The sequence below is a fragment of the Dioscorea cayenensis genome, chromosome 5 (assembly GCF_009730915.1).
Source record: "Dioscorea cayenensis subsp. rotundata cultivar TDr96_F1 chromosome 5, TDr96_F1_v2_PseudoChromosome.rev07_lg8_w22 25.fasta, whole genome shotgun sequence".
NCBI classification, from domain to species: domain Eukaryota; kingdom Viridiplantae; phylum Streptophyta; class Magnoliopsida; order Dioscoreales; family Dioscoreaceae; genus Dioscorea; species Dioscorea cayenensis.
In genome coordinates, this window is record NC_052475.1 from 19,442,864 (window position 1) to 19,459,127 (window position 16,264).

Sequence of the window (16,264 nt, forward strand, 5' to 3'; positions counted from 1 at the left end):
TAGCATGAATATATCTATTGCTAGGGTGAGAAAGGCAACTGGCCTTCAAAACGTTAGGCTTATACTGCCCCTACCCAACATAATGTGGTGTACGAACGCTGCGGAGTCAAACTCCCACTCTCCATCTGTGGGCAGGTGCTCATACTCCTCTGTCTCAGTATAAGCTGCATCATATAACTCCATCAAGATCGCAAACTGAGTCATACTCAAGCTATGATGTTGTCTGAGGGCTCTGAACTAAATAGTACCAATGTTGCCGAAACAGGAGTATGAGTGATCGAACTCGAACGAGGCTAACACCTCTAGCGTCAGTGTGCGGATGACCGGGTCTCTGATTGATAGTAAAGGGTCCCAGCTACCAACCGCAAGCATACCCTCAATCTCGTCTGCCATAGCTTCAGCTAAGTGAATCTACCTGAGTTTGCTAACGTCAGGGATTTTGGTATGGCCAAATCTGAAGCTAGAAAACTGCTCGAACCTAGCCTGAAGCTCAGGAATGGTAAAACTCATACTCTCGTGTTCGGGAGATGGCTCACGTGGCCACTTATCAGCTTGCTTCTTCAACCAAAGTGCCATAATCTGCAAAATTTGAAAGGAAATCGATAAATCAAGTTAATTAACAAATACAACAGAATTTCCGCACGCCCGTGTGGATCCATGGGTCGTGAAAATCGCACGGCCACACCTCAAAAATCCAACAATACAACGTACAATTACTTCTAACTCTGTTCTAAACATGAATAATCATTCTAATTGAAGAAACGAAGTATTATTAACAAGATTCATCGAAAAAAATCATGAATTACCGAAGAAAATCAAGAATGGGTCTTACCGACGAGTTGAGATGAGGGAATATAGATTCGGGCGGAAAACCTCGTAAAAATCCTACCAAATCGGCGCTAAGGGGTTAGGAAATGATGTGCGAGTCCTCTCAGATGAACGGAGGATGTGAAGAAGAAGCGGAATGGCTATTCTTTAAAAGACATCACGCCTCTTGGCGTTCTGTACATCCGCACGGGTGTGCGGAAATTACCCACGCCCGTGCGCCTCCATAAAAGAACCACAAGGGGGCAGTTGCAAGCCCCTGTGTACTCTCGGGAAAAACACCCACTGACTCTGAACGCTCTCGCACGGGCGTGCGGAAAATACCCATGGCCGTGCAAGGGCGCCGCATGCCCCTGTGGCTTCTTTAGATATATGAGAAAATTCCTAAGTGTTCTTCACGCTCGTGCGGAAATGCCACACGAGCGTGGACATTCACAGGTCCAATTCACAGGGGCAAACACACGCTTCTGTGCCTTCTTAGGATGGAGAGAGCTCCTCTGCAGAGATTCGCACGGCCGTGCGGAAATTATCCACACCCGTGTGAAGTTTCACAAGGTCGCCCACAGGGGCGAGTTCACGCCCCTGCGCTCTCGGGATAATCTACCAAACTCTGCAGGAAATCACACGCCTGTGTGGAAATTACCCACGGGCGTGTGATATTTGCATGGTCGTTCACAAGGGGCACCCGCACGCCCCTGCGCCTTCTCTAGATGAGCTCGAAGTGCAAATCCACCGGGTGTGAGGAAATACCACACGCCGTATGTTTTCTCCGGATACCTTAGAAAAATTTGCAGACTCTGCAGAAATTTTCTAAACATGTCTACACACTTAGAGCCTACCCTATTATGCAAGTTTTACCAGTGAAAAACATGAAATAAAGCTCAACCGACCCAACTTCACCAAATCCACATGAAAACACACGATGAATCCTCAATTCCTAAAATAAAATCGCAGCACAAGCATATCAAAAATTAAGACACCAACACTCAACAATTTATTCATGCAAAATACTACATTATACGACTAAGAAAAACAGGAAACACTTGGTTTGCCTCCCAAGAAGCGCTTGTTTAATGTCACTAAGCTTGACGTACCTTGTCTTATCTCACGGGGGCTCATAGATTACTGTTGCCCTCTTACCCATGACTTGGAAGCATGATGAGAATAATCTCTTGAAGATAGAGGGTGTATTATCGGGCTTGGGGCCATCTAGCAATGGTTCATCCAACTTCTTCGGTTCACGTACATCTCCAACAGCCTTGGAGTGTTTCCGGTGGTGTCTCGTAGCCCTTTTCATTTTCCGAAGCACCTTCTTCAAGATCCCCGGGATAGATGATTAGTGCCATTGCCGGGGAGTAGGCGGTTAGAGATACTTTGCACTTTGTTATCTTAGCCATTCATCATTCATTCTACTTCACATCTTATTCTATCATCATTCTGATTTGTTTTCTTTATTTTGGTGCAGCTCCAGGCTATGACCTGAGGGAACCTTTCGATATTAATTGATGGTGATCCTGAACTTGAACGTACAATCAGAAGAAAAAGGTAAAGAAAGTGTGCAAGAATCGTCGAATCTAGCTGAACTGGAAGTCCAAGGATCTGACAACATGGCACAACAGAATGAATAACAGAGAACACTTTTTGATTATGCTAGACCATCAGTATTGGGGACACAATCTAGCATTGTGCGGTCCCCGAATATAGCTGCGAACTTTGAGCTAAAGCCAACATTCATCAAAATGATATAGCAGTTGGCACAATTCAATGATTTAGCCGATGAGGTTCCAAACAACCATATTGAAAACTTCTTGGATGTTTGTGACATGCTAAAGATTAATGGTGTTACTGATGATGGTATAAGATTGAGGGCTTTCCCATTCTCTCTAAAAGGAAGAGCAAAGAAGTGGCTACATTCTTTACTATGAGCATCCATCACGACATGGAATAAAATGGTTAAAGATTTTCTTGCAAGGTACTTACCCTTCCGGGAAATCAGTGAAGCTTCATAATGAAATATTGTCATTTGCTCATATGGAGCTTGAATCCTTGTTTGAGACATGAGAGTGATTCAAGGATCTCTTGTGAAAGTGCCCATAGCATGGTTTGCCCGAATGGATGATCATTCAGACTTTTTACAACGGGTTGAATATAAGTTTGAGACAACTTCTAGATGCCGTCACCGGAGGTACAATGGGGAATAAGACCCCTAAAGAGGCCCGTCAGTTCGTAGAGGAAATGTCCATTAACAGCTACTAATGGAATGCAAGGGAAAAGAAGAAAATGGCCGGACTCCATGAAATTGATGTGGTTACATCCTTTGTAGCCGAAGTAGAGGCATTGAGCAAGAAATTGGATACATTGACTTCACCGAAGGTTGCCAAGATCACTAGTTGTGACACTTGTGGGGGTTCACATATGCCGCCTGATTGTCCTATTCCAATTGCTACTTCATCTCGACTAAACAAGTAGACTTTGTGGGCAATTTGAGAAGGGCACTGATAAACGTCTAAAAGTATGTATTTTGCATGTATTTGTTTTGTATTATTCTTTATATTTGTTTGTTGAATCGATGCCCTTTTGGTTTAAATTGTGTTATTTTTACATTTCAGGCCCATTAGAAGCCCAAAGCCTCGGCGACGCGATTGGGGATGAATTAAGCAACAAAACGGCGTTTCCGGTCCGGGATCATTGTCCATAGTAATGCAGCAGTTTCACTGTAGCAATCACTGTAACTCATCTCGGGCTTCTCGGCAGAAAACTGAATTTCTCGAGGGGTTGGCATACGGCCGCTATACTAACCCATTTACCGATCGGGATCTGGGCATATAAAAGGCTTATTAGGGCATCATTTGGGGGACTTTTCACCATCACTCTCCACCATCATCCTCTAGAGCTTCAAGGCTATGGGAGAAGGCAGATCTGAGGGGCAAATCGAAGAGAGAAGAAGGTTACACTTAAGGAAAATTATCTAGGAGCTCGCCGACGTGGATCCGACGAGTTCTCATCACCATCTTCTAGTCTTCATCTTAGGGGAGTTTGTCATAAGCTTTTCTTTGTATCTCTTATCTTCTACAGTTGCTCCTTTGTTGATGATGAACTAGACTCCCAAGGTCACCGGGCATCTGGTGAACCTTGGGATGAACTTGCTTGTATAGATGCTTTGATTTACATTTATAGAATTTGTGTGGTTTGTGATCCTTGCTTGGTGCTCTTTGATGTGTTCTTTTGCATGAGAACTTTGTGATTCAACTTCTAGGTTGTATTTGGTGTGTGACCATCGCCCTTATACTAGACACACCTTGCTTGGAAGGGATATATGTATGAATACACCATGACCATTGGGTATTTCATACCCCTCCAACCATTAGGGTTGTACCTAGGTTGAGTTTCGGCCCTAATTTGAGATTCCCCTAATTGTAATGCGATCGTAGGAGGATTTGGTCGGAAGGGATTCCGAGCTAATACTCTTATTTGATTAGGGATTATCGTCGTGACCATCGGGGTGATCTATATTTGGATGTCTCTTGGTCCAACCACCGTTGCCTTTGTAGTTCTAGCATCCATCTAGCTTTAGTAGTCCCGAGGGGATCCTAGCTCGGAGACCTCGCACTTTCATTGTTACTTGCTTCCTTAGTATGCTTGTGTGGTGACCCTTAGTCCATGTGTTTATAGTTTCTTTTCTTTTGTTATTTTCCTTATCTTGTTTTAATCTTATATTTGGTAGACTAGACAGTGCCGTCTAGGGGACAGTAATAGCAGCTCTTGGGACCCCAGGGAATACGACCCTTGTGTCACGCTCAGGGTATTACTTGACGACTCATGCGCTTGGGACTCATCAAGTTTTTGTCACCGTTGCCGGGGAATCCAAGAATTCTAGGAAAACCTTTAGCTTACTGCTCTAGTTATTTATCTTTGTTGTTGTGAAAATATTTGTCTTTGTATGTGAATTTACCATTTTGTGCATATTTACCTATTTTGTTTCTTCCGTGTTTTAGTTGATAGCTTATTGTTGTTAGTTTTATTTATTTATAGAGGGCCATGGACTTTGAAAGAAAACTGCTTGGCGCTAAAATGTATGCACTTGAGAGAGAAATGGAAGAATTAGATGCCAAAAGAGCATACCAAAATGATTTGGCCCTGGATTTTCAAGAAAAGTTATTGGGCGCTAAAATATTTGCACTTGAGAGAAATGGAAGAATTAGATGCCAAGAGAGCATACCAAAAATGATCCGGCCCTGGATTTTGAAGAAAAACTATTGGCCGTAAAACTCTATGCACTTGAGCAACGAATACGCACGGACACCACAAATATCTATGCACTTGAGGATAGGTTGGAAAAATTTCTTGCCATGAAAGTAACCCCAACCTGTCCACAACAATTAAGTCCATATCAACCCCAAGTTTTCAATTTCAGCCACAACAACAACCAAAACGAAATTTCACCACTGAAGATATTCTAGGAAGGTTTATGATCGGCACGGAGGCACGTTTTGCACAGAATGAAAAGAAACTTGATGAGCTTGTTACAGTACTAGGAAGTGTTCAAACATCGATCCAAGCACTTGAGAACCAAGTCAGGCAACTTGTTAGGGCAAATTCTGGGCCTTCTTCAACTAGCCCATTGAGCAATATCGAAAATAGCCCAAGTGAAACCTTGAAGGCTGTTAATTTTAGTGGTGAGAAACAAGTAGAGTTGGTGGCTAAAGAAAGCCTTAGTGTCATGGAAGATGGGGTAAAGCAAGACAATATAGATAGCATCATGGACATGGAAACATGTGAGGAAGTGGAAGAAGCTCAATCGACCACAATTGAAGAAGCCACTTGCATCAATTTTGATCCTTTCCATCAATTTACCCATTTTGGTCAAGTGCAAAAACAAAATTCCGGGAATTGTATTTGAAGATGTGGGAAGGAAGCTAAGATCATCATTAAACCAACCAATGCCAGGCTTGGACAATTCCCAACCAAAGATTTTTCCTTGGCGGCCCAAAGCAAATGTTATGGGCACTTGATGTTCATCACACTATGGTTGAGAAACAAATTGTGGATAGGATATTGAAGCCTCCAATTGATCCACCTATACAAAGCTTGACAAGTTCTCAACCAAATTTGTTCCCTTGGAGACCCAAACAACACTTATGGGTAGTTCAAGGTATTTTAAAATGGGTTGAGGAAGCAAATGTGGGTAGGAGATTGAAAACCTTCCAAAGACCCGCCAATGCCGAGCTTAAACAACTCCCGGCCCAAGCTTTTTCCATGGAGGCCAAAAGGTGACTCATGCTTGACCTCCAAATTTACATCATCCCGGAGGGTAAGTTTCATATTTCTTGGTAGTTCTTATGCAACCTCAAGCCGGGATGAACACACTATTTTCAAGCCTCCTTAGGTAAGAAAGAGGTACGTGAAGCTAATGACGTTAAACAAACGCTTCTTGGGAGGAAACCCAAGTCCCTTTCAATTCTTGTGTTTTTAGTGTGGTTTGTCTTTAGTTGTGTTTTCATCATTTTTCTTAGTTCATTAGCCTTTGTATTATTTTGTTGCCATGTGATCTTTAGAGTAATTCTTGTTCTTGATGCATTCTTGTTGATGTTTTAACTGTTTTATCGATGTTTCTAGCTTTGATTTTCAAGGTTTGATCCATAAGCGAAGTGTGCGAATTGTGCAAAGTGTGGAGAAAAGTTGTTGTGTGTCAGGAAAATCCCGAGGACCATCCTTGCAGCCACAAGGATGCACCTCGGGACTCATCCAGAGAGTCTTGAGGACCATCCGTGCGGCCGCGAGGATGCCCCTCAAGACTACCCGAGTGAGGGCATTATATGTGGGGTTTTGAGGCTGCTACTATTCATTCTTCTTCCCCATTCTTCTAACCGTTTCTACCTCATTTCTCCACCATTTTTCATCTTTTTTTTTGCTCTAATTTGCTCTTCTCCTCCTCTTTTCCATTTTAGTAACAAAAATTTGTAGTTTGAGCAAGTTTTTGGCCGGATCCAACCATTTAATCCACCCATCTTACTCTACTCCAAGGGTTTGAACTCTCACTCAACCCTTGAGTTCTTCTTGTTCTTGTGGTTGAAATCTTTTGGATTTTTGTTTCTGTGTGAATGTTTAATGATTATCAAGAATTTTTCCTTGATTTGTAAAATTTTTGGCTACTTTTACAAGCGAAGTTCTTGAAAATTTTTTCCGAAATTACTGTAGCACTGGGCATTTTCTTGCTTTTCTTCATTCTTTTGATGCCCTCTTTGCTTGTAACTTGGTTGGATGATCTCCATTTGCATCACATGGACAGTTTTTTTTTCTTTTACTTCTATGTTTTGATTGCTTTTTGTGTTGTTAGTTGTTTATCGTGTTTGTTTTGATGGGTGTGTCATTAGATGCCTGGAGGTGTTGTTCTTTTCTACCTTGCAGGGTGGAATTAGGACATCAAGCACTTTCTTCCTCCATCTTCTACCATGATCTTTGGTGGTCACTTCGATCTCATGGACTTCAAGACTCATGCTTTGAGACTAGGGGAAGTTCACGAAACCCTCTTACTATGTTTTTATTGTCTATCTTGTTGCATTCTCATTGATTAGGCACATTGAGGGGCAATGTGCATCTTTCAGTGGGGGTGGAGTTCCGTGAACTTTGAAAATGTTTGCATCTGCATGCTTGATTACCTATGATAACTATGATTTTATTGTTAAGGACTTCCTAGCTTGGTAGAATGATAGTTGTGAGTTGTGCTTTATTTGTGCTTGAATGTAGTTTTGTATCATCTTTAGTGCACCTATATACATGTTCATGAGCACTTCTACTTTGTACACTCCAACCTACCCATCATTTTGACTTGGGCATTAATTTGTTAAATTCTATATTCAATGCACTTTTAAGAGCTTTTGTGTTCCTTTATTGTTTGTCTACCTTAAAGTGTACTATTGTAGCAAGTCTTTACAAGGGACATCAGATACAGTTTGTACATGTGATAAAAAAAATAAAAATTTTAGTCTATGGCAGTATTCCTATGCTAGTATAGCATGAATGCGTCTATGTAGACTGTTTTCGAGTATGTTGGGTGGCTCTTGTGCCTAATCGAGCATGTGCATCCTTCGAAAAGATTGTTAAAAAAATTTTTTTGTGCAGTCTACGTTAGTCGGACTCGAAACAAAAAGTGTGTATGCTTGTATATATGTTTGAAAGAAATAAAGTATCTCTTTTTGTTCCCTTGAAGCTTCTTTGCATAGTCATTTGAAAGTTAGAGTCTTATCTAGGAACCAGAGGACTCTTAATTGAGTATTGAGGGTGCCTTTAGCATCTTAATGCTATTATCATTATGTGTGGGGTGAATAGATATCCTGGGGTAATCCAGGGTGTAGAGGTCAAGGTGGGGGTTATCACACACTCACAGGAGCACTTTAGATGAGATAGAACTATTATTACTTCACTATTCATTGAACAGCTCACTCCTTGATTTCTGTCCAGTCATGCTTGTGGAGTCCTTTACTTTGAGCTTGAGGTCGCACTTTTAGCCGTTTATCTTCTTTCCCTTTGTTCTTCATGTTTGTTTGCTTGGGGACAAGCAAACGCTTAGGTGTGGCGATGTATGATAAACGTCGAAAAGTACGTATTTTGCATGTATTTGTTTTGTATTATTCTTTATATTTGTTTGTTGAATAGATGCCCTTTTAGTTTAAATTGTGTTATTTTGACATTTCAGGCCCATTAGAAGCCCTAGGCCTCGGCGACGCGATTGGGGATGAATTCAGCAACAAAACGGCGTTTTCGGTCCGGGGATCACTGTGTACAGTATTGTAGCAGTTTCACTGTAGCAATCACTGTAACTCATCTCGGGCTTCTAGTCAGAAAACTGAAATTTCCGAGGGGTCGGCATACGGCCGGTATACTGACTCATTTATCAATCCTGATATGGGCATATAAAATCTTATTAGGGCATCATTTGGGTGACTTTTCGCCACCACTCTCCACCATCATCCTCTAGAGCTTCAAGGCTGCGGGAGAAGGCAGATCTGAGGGGCAAATCAAAGGGAGAAGAAGGTTACACTCAAGGAAAACAATCTAGGAGCTCGGCGGTGCGGATCCGACGAGTTCTCATCACCACCTTCTAGTCTTCATCTTAGGGAGTTTGTCATAAGCTTTTCTTTGTATCTCTTATCTTCTACACTTGCTCCTTTGTTGTTGATGAACTACACTCACAAGGTCACCGGGCATCCGGTGAACCTTGGGATGAACTTGCTTGTATAGATGGTTTGATTTACATTTATAGCATTTGTGTGGTTTGTGATCCTTGCTTGGTGCTCTTTGATGTGTTGTTTTGCATGAGAACTTTGTGATTCAACTTCTAGGTTGTATTTGGTGCGTGACCATCACCCTTATACTAGACACACCTTGCTTGGAAGGGATACACGTATGAATACATCATGACCATTGGGTATTTCATACCCCTCCAACCATTAGGGCTGTACCTAGGTTGAGTTTCGGCCCTAATTTGAGATTCCCCTAATTGTAATGCGATCGTAGGAGGATTTCGTCGGAAGGGATTCCGAGAAAATACTCTTATTGGATTAGGGATTACCGCCGTGACCATCAGGGTGATCCATTTTTGGATGTCTTTAGGTCCAACCACCATTGCCTTTGTAATTCTAGCATCCATCTAGCTTTAGTAGTTCCGAGGGGATCCTAGCTCGGAGACCTGGCACTTTCATTGTTACTTGCTTCCTTAGTATGCTTGTGTGGTGACCCTTAGTCCATGTGTTTATAGTTTCTTTTATTTTTTTATTTTCCTTATCTTGTTTTAATCCTATATTTGGTAGACTAGACAGTGTCGTCTAGGGGAGAGTAATAGCAGCTCTTGGGAACCCAGGGAATACAACACCTGTGTCACGCACGGGGTATTACTTGACGACCCGTGCGCTTGTAGACTCATCAAGTTTTTGGCGCCATTGCCGGGGAATCCAAGAATGCTAGGAAAACCTTTAGGTCACTTCTCTAGTTATTTATCTTTGTTGTTGTAAAAATATTTGTCTTTGTATGTGTCATTTACCATTTTGTGCATATTTACTTATTTTGTTTCTTCCGTGTTTTCTTTGATATCTTATTGTTGTTAGTTTTATTTATTTACACAGGGCCATGGACTTTGAAAGAAAACTGCTTGGCGCTAAAATGTATGCACTTGAGAGAGAAATGGAAGAATTAGATGCCAATAGAGCATACCAAAATGATTCGGCCCTGGATTTTCAAGAAAAGTTAGTAGGCTGCTAAAATGTTTGCATTTGAGAGAGAAATGGTAGAATTTAGATGCCAAGAGAGCATACCAAAATGATCCGGCCTTGATTTTTAAGAAAAACTCTTGGCTGTGAAACTCTATGCACTTGAGAAACGAATACGCATGGACACCGCAAATATCTATGCACTTGAGGATAGGTTGGAAATATTACTTGCCATGAGAGTAACCCGAACCTGTCCACAATAATTAAGTCCATATCAACCCCAAGTTTTTCAATTTCAGCCACAATAACAATCATAAAGAAATTTCACCACTGAAGATATTCTAGCAAGGTTTATGAACGGCACGGAGGCACGTTTTGTGCAGAATGAAAAGAAATTTGATGAGCTTGTTACAGTACTAAGGAGTGTTCAAAGGTCGATCCAAGCACTTGAGAACCAAGTCAGGAAACTTGTTAGGGTAAATTCTGGGCCTTCTTCAAGTAGCCCATTGAGCAATATCGAAAATAGCCCAAGTGAAACCTTGAAGGCTGTTAATTTTAGTGGTGAGAAACAAGTAGAGTTGGTGGCTAAAGAAAGCCTTAGTGTCATGGAAGATGGGGTAAAGCAAGACAGTATAGATAGCATCATGGACATGGAAACATGTGAGGAAGTGGAAGAAGCTCAATCGACCACAATTGAAGAAGCCACTTGCCTCAATATTGATCTTTCCATCAGTTTACCTATTTTGGTCAAGTGCAAAAACAAAATTCCGAGACTTGTATTTGAAGATGTGGGAAGGAAGCTAAGATCATCATTAAACCAACCAATGCCGGGCTTGGACAATTCCCAACCAAAGATTTTTCCTTGGTGGCCCAAGAAAATGTTATGGGCACTTGATGTTCATGACACTATGGTTGAGAAACAAATTGTGGATAGGATATTGAAGCCTCCAATTGATCCACCTATACAAAGCTTGACAAGTTCTCAACCAAATTTGTTCCCTTGGAGACCCAAACAACACTTATGGGTAGTTCAAGGTATTTTAAAATGGGTTGAGGAAGCAAATGCGGGTAGGAGATTGAAACCTTCCAAAGAACCGCCAATGCCGAGCTTAAACAACTCCCGGCCCAAGCTTTTTCCATGGAGGCCAAAAGGTGACTCATGCTTGACCTCCAAATTTACATCATCCCGGAGGGTAAGTTTCATATTTCTTGGTAGTTCTTATGCAACCTCAAGCCGGGATGAACACACTATTTTCAAGCCTCCTTAGGTAAGAAAGAGGTACGTTGAGCTAATGACGTTAAACAAGCGCTTCTTGGGAGGCAACCCAAGTCCCATTCATTTCTTGTGTTTTTAGTGTGGTTTGGGTTTAGTTGTGTTTTCATCATTTTTCTTAGTTCATTATCCTTTGTATTATTTTGTTTGCCATGTGATCTTTGAGTAATTCTTGTTCTTGATGCATTCTTGTTTATGTTTTAAGTGTTTTATCGATGTTTCCGGCTTTGATTTTTCAAGGTTTGATCCATAAGCGAAATGTGCGAAATGTGCAAAGTGTGGAGAAAAAGTTGTTGTGTGTCGAGGAAAAATCCCGAGGACCAACCTTGCGAGCCAGTCAGAGGATGCCCCTCAAGACTACCCGAGTGAGGGGCATTATATGTGGGGTTTTGAGGGCTGCTACTATTCATTCTTCTTCCCCATTCTTCTAACCGTTTCTACCCTCATTTCTCCACCATTTTTTTTCATCATTTTTTTTGCTCTAGTTTGCTCTTCTCCTCCTCTTTTTCCATTTTAGTAACAAAAAAATTTGTAGTTTGAGAAAGTTTTTGGCCGGATCCAACCATTTAATCCACCCATCTTACTCTACGCCAAGGGTTTTGACCTCTCACTCAACCCTTGAGTTCTTCTTGTTCTTGTGGGTGAAATCTCTTTGGATTTTTTTGTTGGTTTGTGAATGTTTAATGATTATCAAGAATTTTTTTCCTTGATTTGTAAAATTTTTTTGGCTACTTTTTACAAGCGAAAGTTCTTGCAAAATATTTTCCGAAATTACTGTAGCACTGGGCATTTTCTTGATTTTCTTCATTCTTTTTGATGCCCACTTTGCTTGTAAGTTGGTTAGATGATCTCCACTTGCATCACATGGACATTTCTTTTGTTTTTTTTTCTTTTTACTTCTATGTTTTGATTGCTTTTTTTGTGTTGTTAGTTGTTTATCGTGTTTGTTTTCGATGGGTGTGTGATTAGATGCCTCGAGGTGATGTTCTTTTTCTACCTTGCAGGGGTGGAATTAGGGACACGAAGCACTTTCTTCCTCCATCTTCTACCATGATCTTTGGTGGTCACTTCGATCTCATGGACTTCAAGACTCATGCTTTGAGACTCGGGGAAGTTCACGAAACCCTCTTACTATGTTTTTATTGTCTATCTTGTTGCATTCTACTGATTAGGCACATTGAGGGCAATGTGCATCTTTAAGTGGGTGGGTGGAGTTCTGTGAACTTTGAAAATGTTTGCATCTGCATGCTTAATTACCTATGATAGCTATGATTTTATTGTTAAGGACTTCCTAGCTTGGTATAATGATAGTTGTGAGTTGTCCTTTATTTATGCTTGAATGTAGTTCTGTATCATCTCTAGTGCACCTATATACATGTTCATGAGCACTTCTACCTTGTACACTCCAACCTAGCCATCATTTTGACTTGGGCATTAATTTGTTAAATTCTATCTTCAATGCACTTTTAAGAGCTTTTGTGTTCCTTTATTGTTTCTCTACCTTAAAGTGTACTATTGTAGCAAGTCTTTACAAGGGACATGAGATACAGTTTGTACATGTGATAAAAAAAGAAATAAATAAAAAATAAAAAATAAAAAATTTTGAGTATATGGCAGTATTCCTCTGCTAGTATAGCATGAATGCGTCTATGTAGACTATTTTCGAGTATGTTGGGTGGCTCTTATGCCTAATCAACATGTGCATCCTTTAGAAAGATTGTTATAAAAGATTTTTTTTGTGTATTTTACGTTAGTCGGACTCGAGAAATGTGTATGCTTGTATATATGTTTGAAAGAAATAAAGTATCTCTTTTGTTCCCTTGAAGCTTGTTGCATAGTCATTTGAAAGTTAGAGTTTTATCTAGGAACAAGAGGACTCTTAATTGAGTATTGAGGTAGCCTTTAGCATCTTAATGCTATTATCATTATGTGTGGGGCGAATAGATATCCTTGGGTAATCCAGGGTGTAGAGGTCAAGGTGGGGGTTATCACACACTCACAGGAGCACTATAGATGAGATAGAACTATTATTACTTCACTATTCATTGAACAGCTCACTTCTTGATTTCTGTCCAGTCGTGCTTGTGGAGTCCTTTACTTGGAGCTTTAGGTCGCACTTTTAGCCGTTTATCTTCTTTCGGTTTGTTCTTCATGTTTGTTTGCTTGGGGGCAAGCAAACGCTTAGGTGTGCGGATGTATGATAAACGTCAAAAAGTATGTATTTTGCATGTATTTGTTTTGTATTATTCTTTATATTTATTTGTTTAATCGATGCCCTTTTCATTTAAATTGTGTTATTTTTACATTTCAGGCCCATTAGAAGCCCTAGGGACTCAGCGACGCGATCGGGGATGAATTTAGCAACAAAACGGCGTTTCCGGTCCGGAGATCACTGTGTACAGTACTGTAGCAGTTTCACTGTAGCAATCACTGTAACTCATTTCGGGCTTCTCGGCAGAAAACTAAAATTCCTGAGGAGTCAGAATACGGCCGGTATGCTGACCCATTTATCCATCGGGATCTGGGCATATAGAAGGATTATTAGGGCATCATTTGGGGGACTTTTCGCCACCACTCTCCACCATCATCCTCTAGAGCTTCAAGGTTGCGGGTGAAGGTAAATCTGAGGGGCAAATCGAAGGGAGAAGAAGGTTACACTCAAGGAAAATGATCTAGGAGCTCACCGGCGCGGATCCGACAAGTTCTCATCACCATCTTCTAGTCTTCATCTTAAGGGAATTTGTCATAAGCTTTTCTTAGTATCTCTTATCTTCTACACTTGCTCTTTTGTTTATGATGAACTACACTCCCAAGGTCACCGGGCATCCAGTGAACCTTGGGATGAACTTGCTTGTATAGATGCTTTGATTAAAATTTATAGCATTTGTGTGGTTTGTGATCCTTGCTTGTTGCTCTTTGATGTGTTGTTTTGCATGACAACTTTGTGATTCAACTTCTAGGTTGTATTTGGTGCGTGACCATCGCCTTTATACTAGACACACCTTGCTTGGAAGGGATACATGTATGAATACACCATGACCATTGGGTATTTCATACCCCTCCAACCGTTAGGGTTGTACTTATGTTGAGTTCCGGCCCTAATTTGAGATTCCCCTAATTGTAATGCGATCGTAGGAGGATTTTGTCAGAAGAGATTCCGAGCCAATACTCTTATTGGATTAGGGATTACCCCCGTGACCATCGGGGTGATCCATTTTTGGATGTCTCTTGGTCCAACCACCGTTGCCTTTGTAATTCTAGCATCCATCTAGCTTTAGTAGTCCCGAGGGGATCCTAGCTCGGAGACCTCGCACTTTCATTGTTACTTGCTTCCTTAGTATGCTTGTGTGGTGACCCTTAGTTCATGGGTTTATAGTTTCTTTTCTTTTGTTATTTTCCTTACCTTGTTTTAATCCTATATTTGGTAGACTAGACAGTGCCGTCTAGGGGAGAGTAATAGTAGCTCTTGGGACCCCAGCGAATACGACCCCTGTGTCACGCACAGGGTATTACTTGACGACCCGTGCACTTGTGGACTCATCAAGTTTTTGGCGCCGTTGCCGGGGAATCCAAGAAGGCTAGGAAAACCTTTAGCTCAGTGATCTAGTTATTTATCTTTGTTGTTGTGAATATTTGTCTTTGTATGTGTCATTTACCATTTTGTGCATATTTACTTATTTTGTTTCTTCCATGTTTTCTTTGATATCTTATTGTTGTTAGTGTTATTTATTTACACAGGGCCATGGACTTTGAATGAAAATTGCTTGGCGCTAAAATGTATGCACTTGAGAGAGAAATGCAAGAATTAGATGCCAAGAGAGCGTACCAAAATGATTCGGCCTTGGATTTTCAAGAAAAGTTATTGGGCACTAAAATGTTTGTACTTGAGAGAGAAATGGAAGAATTAGATGCCAAGAGAGCATACCAAAATGATCCGGCCCTAGATTTTCAATAAAAACTCTTGGCCGCGAAACTCTATGCTCTTGAGCAATGAATACGCTCGGACTCCGCAAATATCTATGCACTTGAGGATAGGTTGGAAAAATTTCTTGCCATGAGAGTAATCCGAACCTGTCCACAACAATTAAGTCCATATCAACCCCAAGTTTTTCAATTTCAGCCACAACAACAACCAAAAAGAAATTTCACCACTGAAGATATTCTAGCAAGGTTTATGATCGGCACGGAGGCACGTTTTGCGCAGAATGAAAAGAAACTTGATGAGCTTGTTAAAGAACTAAGGAATGTTCAAACGTCGATCCAAGCACTTGAGAACCAAGTCAGGCAACTTGTTAGGGCAAATTGAGCAATATCGAAAATAGCCCAAGTGAAACCTTGAAGGCTGTTAATTTTAGTTGTGAGAAACAAGTAGAGTTGGTGGCTAAAGAAAGCCTTAGTGTCATGGAAGATGGGGTAAAGCAAGACAGTGTGGATAGCATCATGGATGTGGAAACATGTGAGGAAGTGGAAGAAGCTCAATCGACTACAATTGAAGAAGCCACTTGCCTCAATATTGATCTTTCCATCAATTTACCCATTTTGGTCAAGTGCAAAAACAAAATTCCGGGAATTGTATTTGAAGATGTGGGAAGGAAGCTAAGATCATCATTAAACCCACCAATGCCGGGCTTGGACAATTCCCAACCAAAGATTTTTCCTTGGCGGTCCAAGCAAATGTTATGGGCACTTGATGTTCATCACACTATGGTGGAGAAACAAATTGTGGATAGGATATTGAAGCCTCCAATTGATCCACCTATACAAAGCTTGACAAGTTCTTAACAAAATTTGTTCCCTTGGAGACCCAAACAACACTTATGGGTAGTTCAAGGTATTTTAAAATGGGTTGAGGAAGCAAATGTGGGTAGGAGATTGAAACCTTCCAAGGACCCGCCAATGCCGAGCTTAAACAACTCCCGGCCCAAGCTTTTTCCATGGAGGCTAAAAGGTGACTCATGAT

At 41.0% G+C, this 16,264-nt stretch overlaps 1 non-coding gene across 1 annotated transcript; it reads right to left on the reverse strand.

Annotated features, from left to right (window-relative positions):
• Nucleotides 1-2,823: 2,823 nt before the first annotated feature.
• Nucleotides 2,824-2,930, reverse strand: LOC120262627. Its single transcript, XR_005536890.1, has one exon. It is a non-coding gene; the product is annotated as a small nucleolar RNA R71 (small nucleolar RNA).
• Nucleotides 2,931-16,264: the final 13,334 nt, after the last annotated feature.